The sequence below is a fragment of the Tamandua tetradactyla genome, chromosome 1 (genome assembly GCF_023851605.1).
Source record: "Tamandua tetradactyla isolate mTamTet1 chromosome 1, mTamTet1.pri, whole genome shotgun sequence".
Lineage (NCBI taxonomy): Eukaryota > Metazoa > Chordata > Mammalia > Pilosa > Myrmecophagidae > Tamandua > Tamandua tetradactyla.
In genome coordinates, this window is record NC_135327.1 from 161644309 (window position 1) to 161658501 (window position 14193).

The 14193-nt window shown below is 36.9% G+C and overlaps 1 protein-coding gene across 6 annotated transcripts in view; it reads left to right on the plus strand.

Annotated features, from left to right (window-relative positions):
• CPED1 (cadherin like and PC-esterase domain containing 1) overlaps positions 1–14193 on the plus strand; it is a 295057-nt gene that overhangs the window by 214284 nt on the left and 66580 nt on the right. The window lies entirely within an intron of this gene.

Here is a 14193-nt window from a genome sequence, read left to right on the forward strand (position 1 = left end):
TATCTGAATAATACTGATTAAAATCAATTTAATTACCACAGACCAAACAATTTTATTTTTATCAGTTTTCCAGACCACTGGAGCAGGATATATGTTGTCTTCACAGAGCACAGCTGTGCCTGATGATCATTCCAATCATCAGCAGAACATTTCTTTTCTGTTAAGTTTGTCAACTCAGTATGTCTCATTGCTTATAAAACATAATATAACGTGACGTGTAGAAATGAATCCAAGTTTGTCTTTTAGTGTTTCCTAGTGTCTCATAAAAGATTTTAATTTTAAAATTTCCCATTAGAGAGGAGCTAAGATGATCTGCTATGTCCGTTTTATCAGCTTTCTACAAATAATTTCTTCTTAAATAATATTAATATATAATGTATAAACCATTCAGAGCACCGTTGTTTTTACTGATTAGTCTGTTAGGAGATAGCAGTAAGGTCCAGGCCCGTGCAGTGGGTGTGAAAGAAATATCTGCAGAGATCTCTACCCTATGTGCACCCAGGAAACCCTCGTGGAGAGTTGACAACCTGGTTATGCAGAAGTATAAGACAATTTTTAAAATATTTTCCTCTTTTCTTCCATAGTTTAATTGATCTCGTTTTTCTTAGAGATGGTTGAAGAGCCTTTTCAACAGCACCGAAACCTATATCAAAACCAAGAACTGTTCATTTGTCCAGTGATTTTAATTCACAACCATAAGCTCATGTCAGTAATTCAAGGTTTTTTGAAAAATTCTGAGCATTTTAAGTCACAGGAGTACGTCTAATATACTTATGCTAGGATGAAAAGATGGAGTATGCTACACTGTTTGAAGTGTTTCTGGAGCCAAATGTAGAAAAATTTGGACAAACCCATGGAGCAATAAGAACTAAAATTCACCTCAAGAATACTTCTACTCATTTTCACCTGGTAATAACAGTTATGGGGAGAAGGCCATTTGCGTATGTATCTAAGAAATCCGAAGAACATCCAGAGAACAATCAATTCTGAAGATGTTTATCTTCAGCTTAAAACTAAAATAAAATGAGCATAAGGTTGTTTTTCTTTTGAAAACACTACTCACTGCTTATTCCTGGTGTCGTCTAACAAAACCTCAAGCTTGGTTGGTGTTTCATTTGAATGTGTGTTCTCACGAACACACGATAAACTGGGCGCAGAGACATAGAGGTTTTCTTGAGGACAGGAAACCTTGTTGTGTTGTTTGGCAGTTGTTTTGGTGCCATGAATATAACACATAAAGCGACTGTGGTTTAAGTTGCTGCTTTCCTAGAAGGCGCGGGGAAATGGTGTTTAGTGGATCTGCTCGTTAAATAGGCCAAAGTAAACCTTGTTGTAAGGAGTGCCTTGCAGTAGAATACATTCTTTTGCCAAGCATGTCATTCAGTTTTCAGAAATAATTAAGCTGCTCTGGGATATTGGGAGCAGGAGAAATTTTTGCTATTGGCTGCTGGAATAGTCCTGGTAAATAAGATGGATAGTGGGGAAAAGATTGCTGTGAGCAGTCTGTTGCTAAGAGCTGGGAGAATTGAAACTTCAATCTGCTCAGTTGGCACTAACTGTATGCAGTCTGTTGCAGCCTCTGTGTGAAAGCTACCTGCAGACTGCTGCTCAGTAAGCAAGCAGACTTCAATGTACCTTCCAGTTGCTTCTAACCATAAGGCAAATGCTTAATCGGTAGCTTTTGAAAAAGAGCACGATTAATAAATCCATAAAATTCTCTTCTCTAATTAAAGCAGCAACTGTGTGGCAAAATCTATTAGAGCTTAGTTAGAGACCATTATAGTGGAGAAAATAAATTATTAAAGGGCAGACTTGTAGGTACTCCAGGAAGACAGATTGGGCTGCACTTGTCCTGTCTCCCAGCTGTGAGAATTAAATAAGAGTCCATGGACATGCTAAATTTAGTGCAGGACATAGTTATAAGACAGCAGGGAAAAGTACTGGAACTGAAAGGCGACAGCTCTCAGTGAAAGACACATTGATTTTCAAAGACCGAGGACTGGTTCTCCAGCTCCCCATGCTACTCTGACTGATGAGAGGAATAGACTTGGCCATGGTTTAGACCACACTTATTATTATTATTATTATTATTATTATTATTAGTTTTAGTTTTAAACCTTTTTCCACAAGTCTGCCTCATTAGAGCAAGTGAACTTTAATGAGATAATGGGCATACAAGCCACTGGGAACTTTAAAAACTCCATTTAGTTGTCATCACTCTTAGCCTTGATTGAACTCAATTTCCATTTTGTGTAAGTTTACTGAAATTTAAGGAAATCAGATTTCAATTAAGATATCATTTGCTTCTCCAGAATTGCCTGCTAAGATGTGCATTTTCAAAAAGTAGTCAATACACAAATTGCAGATAAAGCTTTGCTTTTATTTCTTCCTTTCAAAATATCATAATTATTTTTTTCTAAAGAGTATCTAGTATGTCCTGGCACTGTTAAGAGAGAATTCCTAAAGCAATTTTTTAAAACAAAAACAATTTAGTTTATTAATCCTCATTACAAATTTTTTTCCTTTATATTCATTTATATACTCTTTTACACAGTGGATGAGACTGAATGAAGTGGTCTCAGGGATACAAAAATAATAACAGTATCAATAATACCTTTATGATGACTACCAATAATATTAATACAAATAACCTACAAAAGTCATACTATGTATCAAGCACTATTCTGAGCCCTTTACAAAAACTCATTTAATCCTTACAAGTATGAAGTAGGTGCTATTATTCTGATTTTATATGTGAGTAAATAGAGGCACAGAGAGGTTAACTAAGGGGTAGGATCACACAGCTAGTAATTGAGAGAGTAGAGATCTAGTTCAAGCAGAAGACTTATTTGCAATTGTGTGTGTGTGTGTGTGTGTGTGTGTGTGTGTGTGTGTGTGTGTGTGTGTGTAGGGTCAAAGGAAGAAGAGTGCTTAGGGTTAAAAGAGTCCTCAGGAGACCTAGAAGATAGGAAATCACAGCTGTTGGGACAGTGTTAGTTGGGAGAACCTTGGCATCGGGCTGAAACTTCAACATTGGGTGGGAGCCGGATGCGCAGAGATGGATGCCGGGCTTGCAAAGTGGCAGGATTGGGAAAGCAAGCTGCTCAAATAGCCTAGACTGTGGAGTATGCAAAGTTGATTATGGATGGTAAGGCCAAACTAGTCGACTTGGGCCAAATTATAAATATCCTAAAGGCCAGGCTAGGGCATGTGACCTTTGTTTAATGCCAATGGGAATTCATTGATGGTTTTATTTTAGTATTGGGGATGTATGTTCAGAAACACATCTCAAAGTCTACTTCTAATAATTTTGTGGTTTGGAATATGGAGAAAGCCTAAACATATTTAATTAGAATAATATTGCAATAAAAATTCAATATTTATTTAATTTTTTTTTAAATAGGGGTAGTAGTTATTATGTAAAAGTCTAGCTGGTTCCTGCAGAGTATTTTTTTATTTAAGGGAGAAAAACATAATATTCTACATCTTAGCATCTATAAACTAGAAAAACTAAAAACAAAACAAAACTAAAAACCTCTTTCGGTCTGGAGTGATAAAATGAGAAGGCTTAGTGTTTACACGCAAGCTCCTGAATGAGATTTGGGCACACATCTCTGTTGACTGTTTTATGTAATTTCTTAAATGAAAACTCATCTTCGATAGTTACATTCAGTATGGCTGCATATATACATGCCATGCTTCAGCACGAAAGGTGAATATATCAGATCCATTTTCATTATATTTCTCCTTGGAAGATGGGTGTGATTGGAGTGGGCACACTTTGGCCTGACTGAAAGCATCTGCAGTTTATTTTCCATGGTGTTGTTCCCTATTTTTCACACTGACTCATACCTTGTAGAGTACTGCCTGATCCTGCTTATTCTGTACTTGATGCAACTTTCACAACCGTTGCCATCAAGGCTGCCTTCTCACCACTCTGTGGATGAGTATCCAGTGTCCTTCTCTTGGTGCTGTTTTGTGGATGGTAGCTACCTCAAACCTCTTCATCTGGTTGTAGACAGGTGGTTACAAGATACTGCTCACTGGCATAATTGCATCACAGTTGTAGCATGACTTGTCAAAGTTTATGAGTTTATCTTGTTTCATCCTATCAGTAACTGAATAAAACAGTCTGTATCAGTTATTTCCTAGATGTATTTAATAAACCTTCAGAGCTCAGTACACATCTGTGAAGATTCCTTTGAAGCAAATGTGGTAACAGTGGAGGTTTTAATCTCTGTTCACTTTTTACCTACCAAACAGTAGGATTCTGGGTCATTTGAAACAATGACCACCCATTCAGCAAATATAGATTTAATGCTGGGGAAGGGCTCTACAGTTTCTATATGCCTGAAAACTATCAAAATGAGCAGAAATGCCATCAGAATGATTTCACTGAAATAGGAATGGCAAGTGCACATTAGAATTCTGATTGGGGGATTAAGAATTTAACAAGGGTTTCAGATGGTCAGTATCAGCTCAGCATTATTAGACATTGTTCTCTGTGATTTCGAAGCTGACATAGGGAACGGACAACAGGGAGATTCCACATGTAAATTATAATAATGGGCAAGGGAGTGAACACCTTGGAGAATGAGATTCAATTCACTGGCTCTTCCAACCAAATCCCAATTTACCTACCAAATCAATGCAGTCAAATACCATGACTTAAATATCTACATGGGGTATAGCATTTTTTGTGTGTACTATAGGAAAACATAAAATATGGAAAAAATACAATTCCTTTTATCTGGACCAGGGTTGTCTAATAGAAATAAATATGCGCCACATATTTAGTTTTAAATTTTTTATTAGCCAGATTAAAGATGCAAAAAGAGGTGAAGTTAATTTTTAAAGTATGTATAATTAAATGTAATATACTGAAAACATTATCATTTCAATGATGATGTTATCAACATAAAAATTATTAGTGAGATAGTTTATTTTCACGTTGTCATCGAAATCCATTGTGTATTTTACACTGGTACTAGCTACGTTTCAAATGCTTACTAGCCTATTGTGCAGCTAACATACTGGCCCACACAATTCTATGCATTTGAAAATCCAGCTGGTAGGAAAGCCCTTCTTATATGATGACAAAATTAAAATCCTGTAAACACATAGTCATAACATTTTCATATTCATCATTTAATTAACCAATTAAAGCAATGATTCAAGAGTGTAGTTCAAACAACACTACTTTTCCTATAAGGTGTTATGCAAAAAATGGTATGTGAGTAAATAGGATTGCAACGTTCTGGGTGGAACAGCTTTTTTGCTGTTGACAACCCTGGATGTGTCAGTGTACATTGTGCTTTTCCAGGAGGAGAATGCATGTACATTTCCTATTCTTAATTGATCATGAAATTGTTTTTTCACAGAGAATCTCTGAGGAGTAGTGTTACAGAGAACACACTGTGAAAAATGCTGATTAAGCCAAAATAAGTGGCGTGGGAATTTGGAAACTGGAAAAAAGGCAAAATGAAGAGGTCTTGGGAAGTCTTTGTAGGGACAAGGGTTTACCTTAAACGATTTAGTTTAAGTAGTTCTGTTCTCCAGTGTCCAACAGAATCCCTGTGCCAGTAATTCGCCCATTCTGCACTTGGAAAGTTAAGTTCCTTTGAGAAAAAAGATGGATTCTTATTCATAATTATCCCACACTGGGCCAAGCACAAGTATCAGTAAATATTTGTTGAATTGAAGTAAATAGTTGATAGAGGCCAGAGCAGAGTAAAGCACTTAAAGAGAAATAAATGTTATAAGCCCAAGAAAAGAAAGTCATGCAGACAAGTTGAGATTTGTAAAGGAAAGTAAGGAAGTGACAAAAAGAGTTAATAGTGCTACCACTGTCACAGCAGGGAAGTACCTCTCAGCATCTCTCCAGTATTCAACACCAGGGTAATTCACAGGAGAATTTCCATAGTAAAGGCAAATCAGAGAAAGGGAGAAGAGGAGGAAAAGTGGTGAAAAAAAGGGAAAACAGACAAGACAGGGAATCACTTGTCAAAATCTGATACACAAAAAAAGAAAAGAAAAATCTGACAAACGAAAACCTACCTTCACAGTAAAACGTGTGGGAGTTTCTGCCTATTATTAATAGATAAATTTTTAGAGTTTTGTGAAAATAAGACCTGAGTCAGAAAGGAGGTAAAGGTGTGTGTCAGATGGGAATGTCAAAAAGCAGAGCTTGGGGGAGAAGCTGTAGAAAATGTGCTTTTCTATCCTGGCACTGCAAGATACACATAGTTTTCTAAAATGAATTATTTGGAGAGGAGTGCTCAGGAAATTACCTTCCTCGCAGCTTTTTGCTGCTTTTCTCACCTCTAAATATGGGGTAATTGGTCCATTCTCTTACCTACTAAGCTCTCTAGGAATCTAATTTCTGAATTACACTATAGATACTGCCCTTCCCCCAATCAAGACAAGATGCAGAGCATAAAGCAATCTCAGTTTTATCTTCCTCCTTACGTCTACTTTTCATCGAATCTACAGGCTCATTTTCTCTTGTCTGAAAAATCCTACTTTTAGAAATGGACTTCCTCCTTAACCTGAACGCAAAAGAACAGAAATATTTGCATTGCTGTCTACCACTGATGACAATTTTTGAATGTTAGATAATATGGAAATATGAGTCAAGAGTGGGTGTGCTGAAGAACATGAGTTGTAGTATAGAGGAAAGTAATCCAGTGGCCATAATTCTGCTAATAGATTGCTTCCAGAATTCCTGGATACATTCCAGGGAATTTTTTCCTGTTCTAGACTTAGACATCAAAAAACAAAGAGCGAGTTCCTTGAGTCTACTTCCAGAAATGCCCCCAGAACACTACATTTGACCTGGCTTCCGATCACCAGATGTACTTTATGAGCTTGTCCTTCAAAGTTTTGGCCTACAAAGAATGCACCAGGCTGATGATCAAAGAACACTGCAGGTTTTCACTTGGCTGCTAGAACAGCTCTGTGTTGTGCCTCTGCTAGAATTAGCACTGATGTCTTCATTCCTGAAGCCAGCCACAGAAATAGGACAACCAGTCATTGGAGTCATGAGGAAATGGTGATGATATCATGAATGCAGTGTAAAGCCATGTTCCCTACTTCCCAGCGGGAGACAGTGACTCTGTGCCTGGCTGGGAAGCTGTACAGGAAGGGGTCAAAGCCTACAAGAGACATGGGCATCATTTGGCCTTAGAATTTTCTATCCAGAGATTGTAATACTTGTTATGGTTGTGATCATAATAGGACAATCATTTCCAGAAAAAAAAAATGACTTTCCTATAGATTTTTTCCTACAATTGGGCTCCAGATATTTCATGATACATCTGACTTATTATTTCATTTAACCCTCCAAATAAGATGGTAGAGGAGGCAGGATAGGGAGCCACTAAACTGATGGAAACTTGAGGGCAGGGAATGTCTTGTTAACTATTGTACCTGAAATCCCTAACACAGCAACCGGCACATAGTGGGCAGTCAATACTCTTGAGTGAGTTAATGAAGTCCATTTTGCAAACGGGGATCCCAATTCAGAAATAATTACTGCTCTTGCCAAAAAACATCAAAGTTATTAAGTAGCTGAGTCAGTTCCGTAGCCCAGGTCTGACTCATTTTCCAAAGCACCTCAAGGAAGGCTTATGCACCCAATAAGTTTTCAAAGCATGCCTGGTGATCCACTCACTGCTTGCATTTTTCTAGAATTATTCCCTTATTCATGCTTCGGTATTTGTAAATTTCTGAGACCAGTTGCTCCTATTTTAATACATGTTGACGTGCAACCCATCAGCTTGCAGATGATACACCAGGCCCACCATCAGAAGGGTCTGGTCCAGCCATTCTGAGCTTGTTCACTCTTCTCAAGCTTTCATGCCTATGCCCTTAGTCTCAAAAGATACTAACAAATGCAAAGTCAGCTGGTATGAACCCACAACTTCTCCAAATCCCTATATACCTTCACACATCCCTCCTTCTCTGAAAGGGAAGTGCCCCTCTTCTGTCACAGGCTAATCTTTCCACTCTGCTCAGATCTCATCATCTCTTATGTCTGGGAAGTTTTGCTTTATCAATTAATGTTTCTTCAAGTTCACCCTTTCTAATGACACCTCCCCCTCTGTCAACAAACATACAAGTCAAACCCATATTTAAAAATAATTCTGCCTCTGTGATTGTGACTCTTGGGACCAACTTACCATCTCTTCCCCTTTTCTATCAACAATTAAGCCCCCTGTAGCATTGGTGCTGCTCTGCTCATAAACAATCCTATAGTGTCTCAGAGGCCAAAGTGGCTGCCTAACCACCTCTATAATCCTCTCCCTTGAGTCACTTAAAACACCAACTTCCTTCTGTGTGATTGAGGAGCATGTCCAGAAATTCATGTCCCTTCCTGCACTGCTTCTCATTTCCATGGTGCTGTAGAAACTGAATGTTCTGTCTGAGGGATGAACCGCCAAAAAAATTATCAACACTTTTATACTAACTGGAAGACACATGACTGGGGATGATGGAGAGGAAGGGTAACTAAATTTAGCAAGTAGTTTATATGATTTCACAATAAGCAAGTAGTTTATGAAGTCATGTTGTATTTTAATCACTAAGGGCAGAGGAATAGAAGGAGTAAGAGAGAGAGAGAAGGAGGGGCTGAAAGGTGGGAGGCTGCTTACCAATTGGGAGACATGGCCAGACTGACTTCAACTCTTGAGGCTACCACCTCAAAGGGCAGAAATGCCAATTCACCCACTCTCCACTAGCGCTTCCTCATTTACATCTGCTCTCACCCCAGCCCCTCCAGCCACTCCCAGGGAGGTGAGGCAGGGAAGGGCTCAGGAGAAGAGATTGACCACAATCTGTTTCCTAAAGTGCCCAACATTCCAGCATGCTCTCTCAGGGACAAGAACCCCTCTCTAAAAAATCTGTTTCACTTACTTAATGATGCCTCTGTTCCAAACTGTTTGTTCCAACATTGGGGAAAGGGGACTTAGAATGCGAATGAAGGTCCATCTACAGTTCAGGTAACAAAAATAATGCTATCTTTTCCTTGCTTGCTGTGGTGACCTGATGGGCTCAGCAGATTAGAACCCTGAAAGGTCCATAGTACTTTACAAAGTAAGTGTCCCTAAAAGAAAAAAGGTGTCAGAGAAAGGCTGCAGACTCTGAAGGAAAACTTCTCCAAAATAAAAATGTTGGAAAGGCCCAGCCTTGTTCATTGTCATCTGGGAAAGGGCAGAAGGAAATCACAGAGAGATATATTTCAAGTCTGCAGGTCAGCACACACCCACACCGAACTGTATCACAGTCTTTCTTCTTATGGTGGCAAATTCTCCGGTGGCCCATTTGGGCCTGGTCTGAATTGATCCTCCAGGGTGAGGGCAGATTTCAGTACCTGACCAGTGTCTGGATTGTGTTGCTTGTCCCTTTAGAGTGGACTGGTCAGTTGCCCTGATGATCCAGAACGGAGAGGCACATTATCTCATTTCCCCTGGATACAACACTAGTTAGAAGTGGAAAGAATTATAAACAGAAAGTTAAAGCTTCATTAAGCCCATGATACAGGTCAAGTTTCCTGGCAGCCAATTCTGCCCTAGGCTAGTGTGAGACATGCAGTCATTTACAGGCAGAAATAATAGCAGATTATATAGTCCTTTCTGTGCAACATGTGTTGAAGCTTTATATAGCTGTTAATGTTCCTTTCTGTAGAAAAGGGTCAGATAAATATAACCAAAAAACGGCCATTGCCTAATCTTGATGATTCAAATGGGGCTGCAGGCCACCTCCATAAAATATTGGCTTTCTTTTCTGGGACTCAGTTCCTTTTCAGCATTAATTCAAGAAAAGGCTGATCTCTGGAAAGCCAGGTCATTTTGTGGATGAAGAATTCAGAGGCATTTTAAATACTAAGCAACCTCTATTTGTGGGTGTAACAATAACTATTTTTTAATTGTGCTTTGATTTTTTTTCTTCAATTTATGTATGCCATCAAGCACAAAAAGTCTTCCCATGTTTGAGGGACCATTAGAAACCTTCATAAGTCAGAAGAACAGAAATCGTGTAGTGCCTCACAACTTGGGATTTTATAGCTGTTACACTGTCTGTCAAAGGATCTACACTTCCATTTTTAGTAAGTCCATTATTTCATCTATCTTTTTCTTTCATTCTCTGGATTACTACCTATAGAATTCTTTGTTCAGTTTTCACACTGGAAGATATTCGGGTCACTCTTCAGATGATTAGGAAAGTCTATTTTTAGGTGCTTTGGGATACAATCTTTTCTTCACAATTTCAGGTGATTCTTGATGCTGCTATTGTTTTAATTTTCTGAAAATTGAATTTCAGTTAGGAGAGGGAATTTGCTCTCTTAGTAGTCCTGAAATATAGAGTGGAATTGTATATGATTTTAAATAAAGAAATAAAAATTAAACCATTCCTTTTGCTATACTAGAGTGATTATCAGATTCAAGCTAACAATTTGTTCACTTTGAATACTTTGAGGCATAAAAGACTGACCTGTTCAGTTCAAATGTATATTAAATATTCAGAAAATAAAAGGATCTTTAATGCATGGTTTGGAGAAAGTAGAAAGCTGGTAGTTACCCAACCAATTAGTTTGTTACCTTAGGCAAGCTCGTGCAAGCTGTCTTTGCACCAAATGTGGGTCTCAACATACATGAGAAAGTGAAGATCATTCCTTTTACATAAGGAAGCCTCAGACTGGCTTTTTCTAGTACTTTGGCCAATCGGGCAACTTGGCCCTTCTGTGTAAGGACAGGTAGCAGTAACCACCCTTTCACCTTGAAAGCTAAGCTGTGCGGACATGGAAAGGAATATCGCTTGTGAAAGGAAAACATCTTCATCAAAAAGAAAAAGAGGGACTGCATAAAGTGGGGCATGGAGCTTTCCCCAAGATGGCTAATAAAAGCTATTAATGACCTTTCTCTCTGATAAGTTTTAAATGGATAATTAAGAAACTTTGACTTATATTTCTTAGAAGGATAAGCATTAAATAGGCCAAAGTGGGTAGCCATGAGCCATGGATAGCACTGTCTCAAAAAAAGTTATCTTCACATTACAGAAGGATAGCTTGCATAATAAGAAACTCTTTTGGTCCAATATAATTTTTCTCACTGAAATTTAATTTATACAGAACTCTTAAAAATATATCTAATGATATATATAACAAACCATGATGGCCTTTTATTATAGTCATTTTAATATTTTTACTGTTTCTCCTCCACACAAAACAAAATATATAGAACAAGTTGTGAATGTTCTAGACCTGTTCCCAGATGATACATATGAGTCTAGTCTTTTTTTAATTTGGGGGGTGCATGGTCCAGGAATGGAACCTGGGTCTCCTGCATGGAAGGGGAGCATTCTACCACTGAACCACCCGGGCGCCCTTGTTCTTCCATCCTTTTAACTTTTATAGATATTTGTCAACAAATGAGATAATTTAATACAGATTTTTCTGGAACTTACACCTGTCGCTTAAAAGATTTACGGATATTTTTCTAGATCAATATCAATACACATCAATTCGTTTTATTCTCTTTATTATGTTTTCTTTTGGTTGGCTGAAAAAATACTGAAAAAAGTAAAACAATGCTCATAGCCCCACATTTTATGAAAACCTACCTAAAATAGCTAGTGAAAGTCTGCCCTCCACCATTCCATCTTATTCACTCACAATCATGCTCTAAGGTAACTAATATTAACAGTTGGGATAATACCCTTCCAGATTTTTCCCAAATTGTTACTGAAATGTCTATATCCATTTATCAGTAAAGATGAGGGTGCACAGGTGGTTCCATGGCAGAATGCTTGCCTTCCATGCGGGAGACCCGGGTTTCATTTCTGGAGTGTGCACCTCCAAAAATAAATAAATAAAAAATAAAAGTGAAACCATCCTATACTAGTAGTTTGCAAATCCTATACTAGTAGTTTGCAATTTTCTTCTTCCCCCAGCTTCAATATGTGCACAACTTCTTAGGTCAGTAGATTCAAAATTACCTCAATCTTGTTAAATGTTACATAATATTTCATTGTATGAACCTACTATATTTACCTATTTAGTCCTTTATTGACAAACATTCAGATTGCTTCTTATGTTTTGCTATCACAAATATTATTACAGGGATCATCTTTTTATATATATACATCTCTACATATTTGAACTTATTTTTTGGTAGTAAATATTTTTTGAAGTGGCATTATTAGATGAAAATGAATGAGAATTTTAAACTTTAATATACTCCGCCAAATTACTTTCCATAAACAATATATGAAAATCATTTCCCCACACCCTCATGAATCAATGTTGATGTTCCATCGTATGTTAAATTGAAAAATATAAATCAAGTGGTCAGTCTAGTTCTCTGACACATTGACAAAAATTTGTACAGGAAGTTTTCCATCTATTTGTAAGTGATAATGAGACACTGATTCTTCTCTATAATAATACTAATGGCAGATTTTCTGCTGTGTTTCTTTCTAAGGGGGTATCATGACATGCCAAGAAGTTGGAAAAGAATTGAATGATACTTAGTATTTATTAAATACATGCTTAAAAATGAAAAAAACAAAAGTGACTTAAAACTCACAATTATTCAACAGTGTATTTTTTGCATATATTGTCTTCATCTTGGGTAAATCTAAATTTTATATATATACACACACACACATGCAAGCATAAGTCAGTTTCTGAGGAAGTTTGAAGAGGAGATACACCTATAGACAAGTACTTATAATACAGTGTAACATGTTAAATGCTGAAATATGTTATGACATTGCTGCAAAGAATACAAAATCTTTGGGGCAGGAAGGGGAGTGGGATCCCAGAAGAATTCTCACAAGAGATAACAATCTTATTTGATTTCCGAAGGATCTAAGACTTCTAGACAGAGGAACCAGTATGGAGGGACAGCAAGTACCTTGTGTAGCTGGGATGCAGGATAGTGACAGGAGGAGTAGGGGAAAAGCATTTTGATGAAAGAAATTGATCTCTATTGTGAAGAACTTCATTTATTATGCTAAGAAATTCAGATACAAGCCCATTCCCACTGGCAAGCTAGTGGATTGTTTTAAGCAAGAAGGAAACACACAGTTGAACAAGCAATGATAGAGTATCATCATTCCAAAAAGACTGGAAATCGTCTCTAGAGTGAGCTGTGTGATTTCTCATGGGAACATTATTATATAAATATGTTTATAGTACACATGTGAAATACAATAGATATTTATAAATGCATGAGGAAGAGTCCAAAATGCTACCTGTAATTTTTGTTTTCTTCTTTTACATTTATTTTTTTCCAACTTTCCAGTGATGGAAATATATGTATTATTATTGTGTAAAAGAAGCAGGGTGGCGGTAGGAATGCTTAAATCCAAAGCCTTTAAATCAGTTTATATCACTTCATAATCTGGTCCTTGTCTCCCCACAAAACCTAAAGTTGGGTCATACCTCTATTCTCATTCTCAAAATATAGCACATCTTTAATTATAAGATTTTGCATATTTATTCCTTCTCATTGAAGACATTTATCACTCCTTTTTTTCCTATTTATCTTTTGAATTTCCCTTCTACCACTGTGTTTCTTGAAAACTGGGACTAAATCATTTTGTTCATCTTTGTATTCCTTGCACATGAGGAACTTACAACAAATAATCCCTGAATAAATGAATGATGAATAATTTTATTGGCTATAAAGGAAAACAAATTGAACATGCAGTCTACCTCAAATTTTTATATTAGCATCTTTTATACAACCTCAAAAGAGAATTCCAGATACTTTTCCCTTCAGTATTAAAGTAGTTAAGAGCTGCTGGTGGTGGGCAAAGCTTCAGAAAACACAGATTTCGAATTGCATTAATCTTCTACTTTTAAAAAAAGACACAGATGTTCTCTTATAAGTAATTTGAAGCTTTTTATTTTTGTTATATTTTAATTACTTTTACAAATGGTACAATTTATTTCCCTAATATGAAAATGACTGCAGTCATTTTTATAATCACTGTAAAAGAAACATTTAACTACAGAGATAGTGCTATTTAAACTTACTGAGAATTTAATAAGCTAAGATTTATTGGACTGTTTTAAAAGAATTTAAGATTAATGATAACAAAAAGGGTGGCAATAGTTTCTTCATTCTCAAACATAGAAATATTCTTACCTTACATATTCATTTATTGAAACCAATATGATATGTGAAC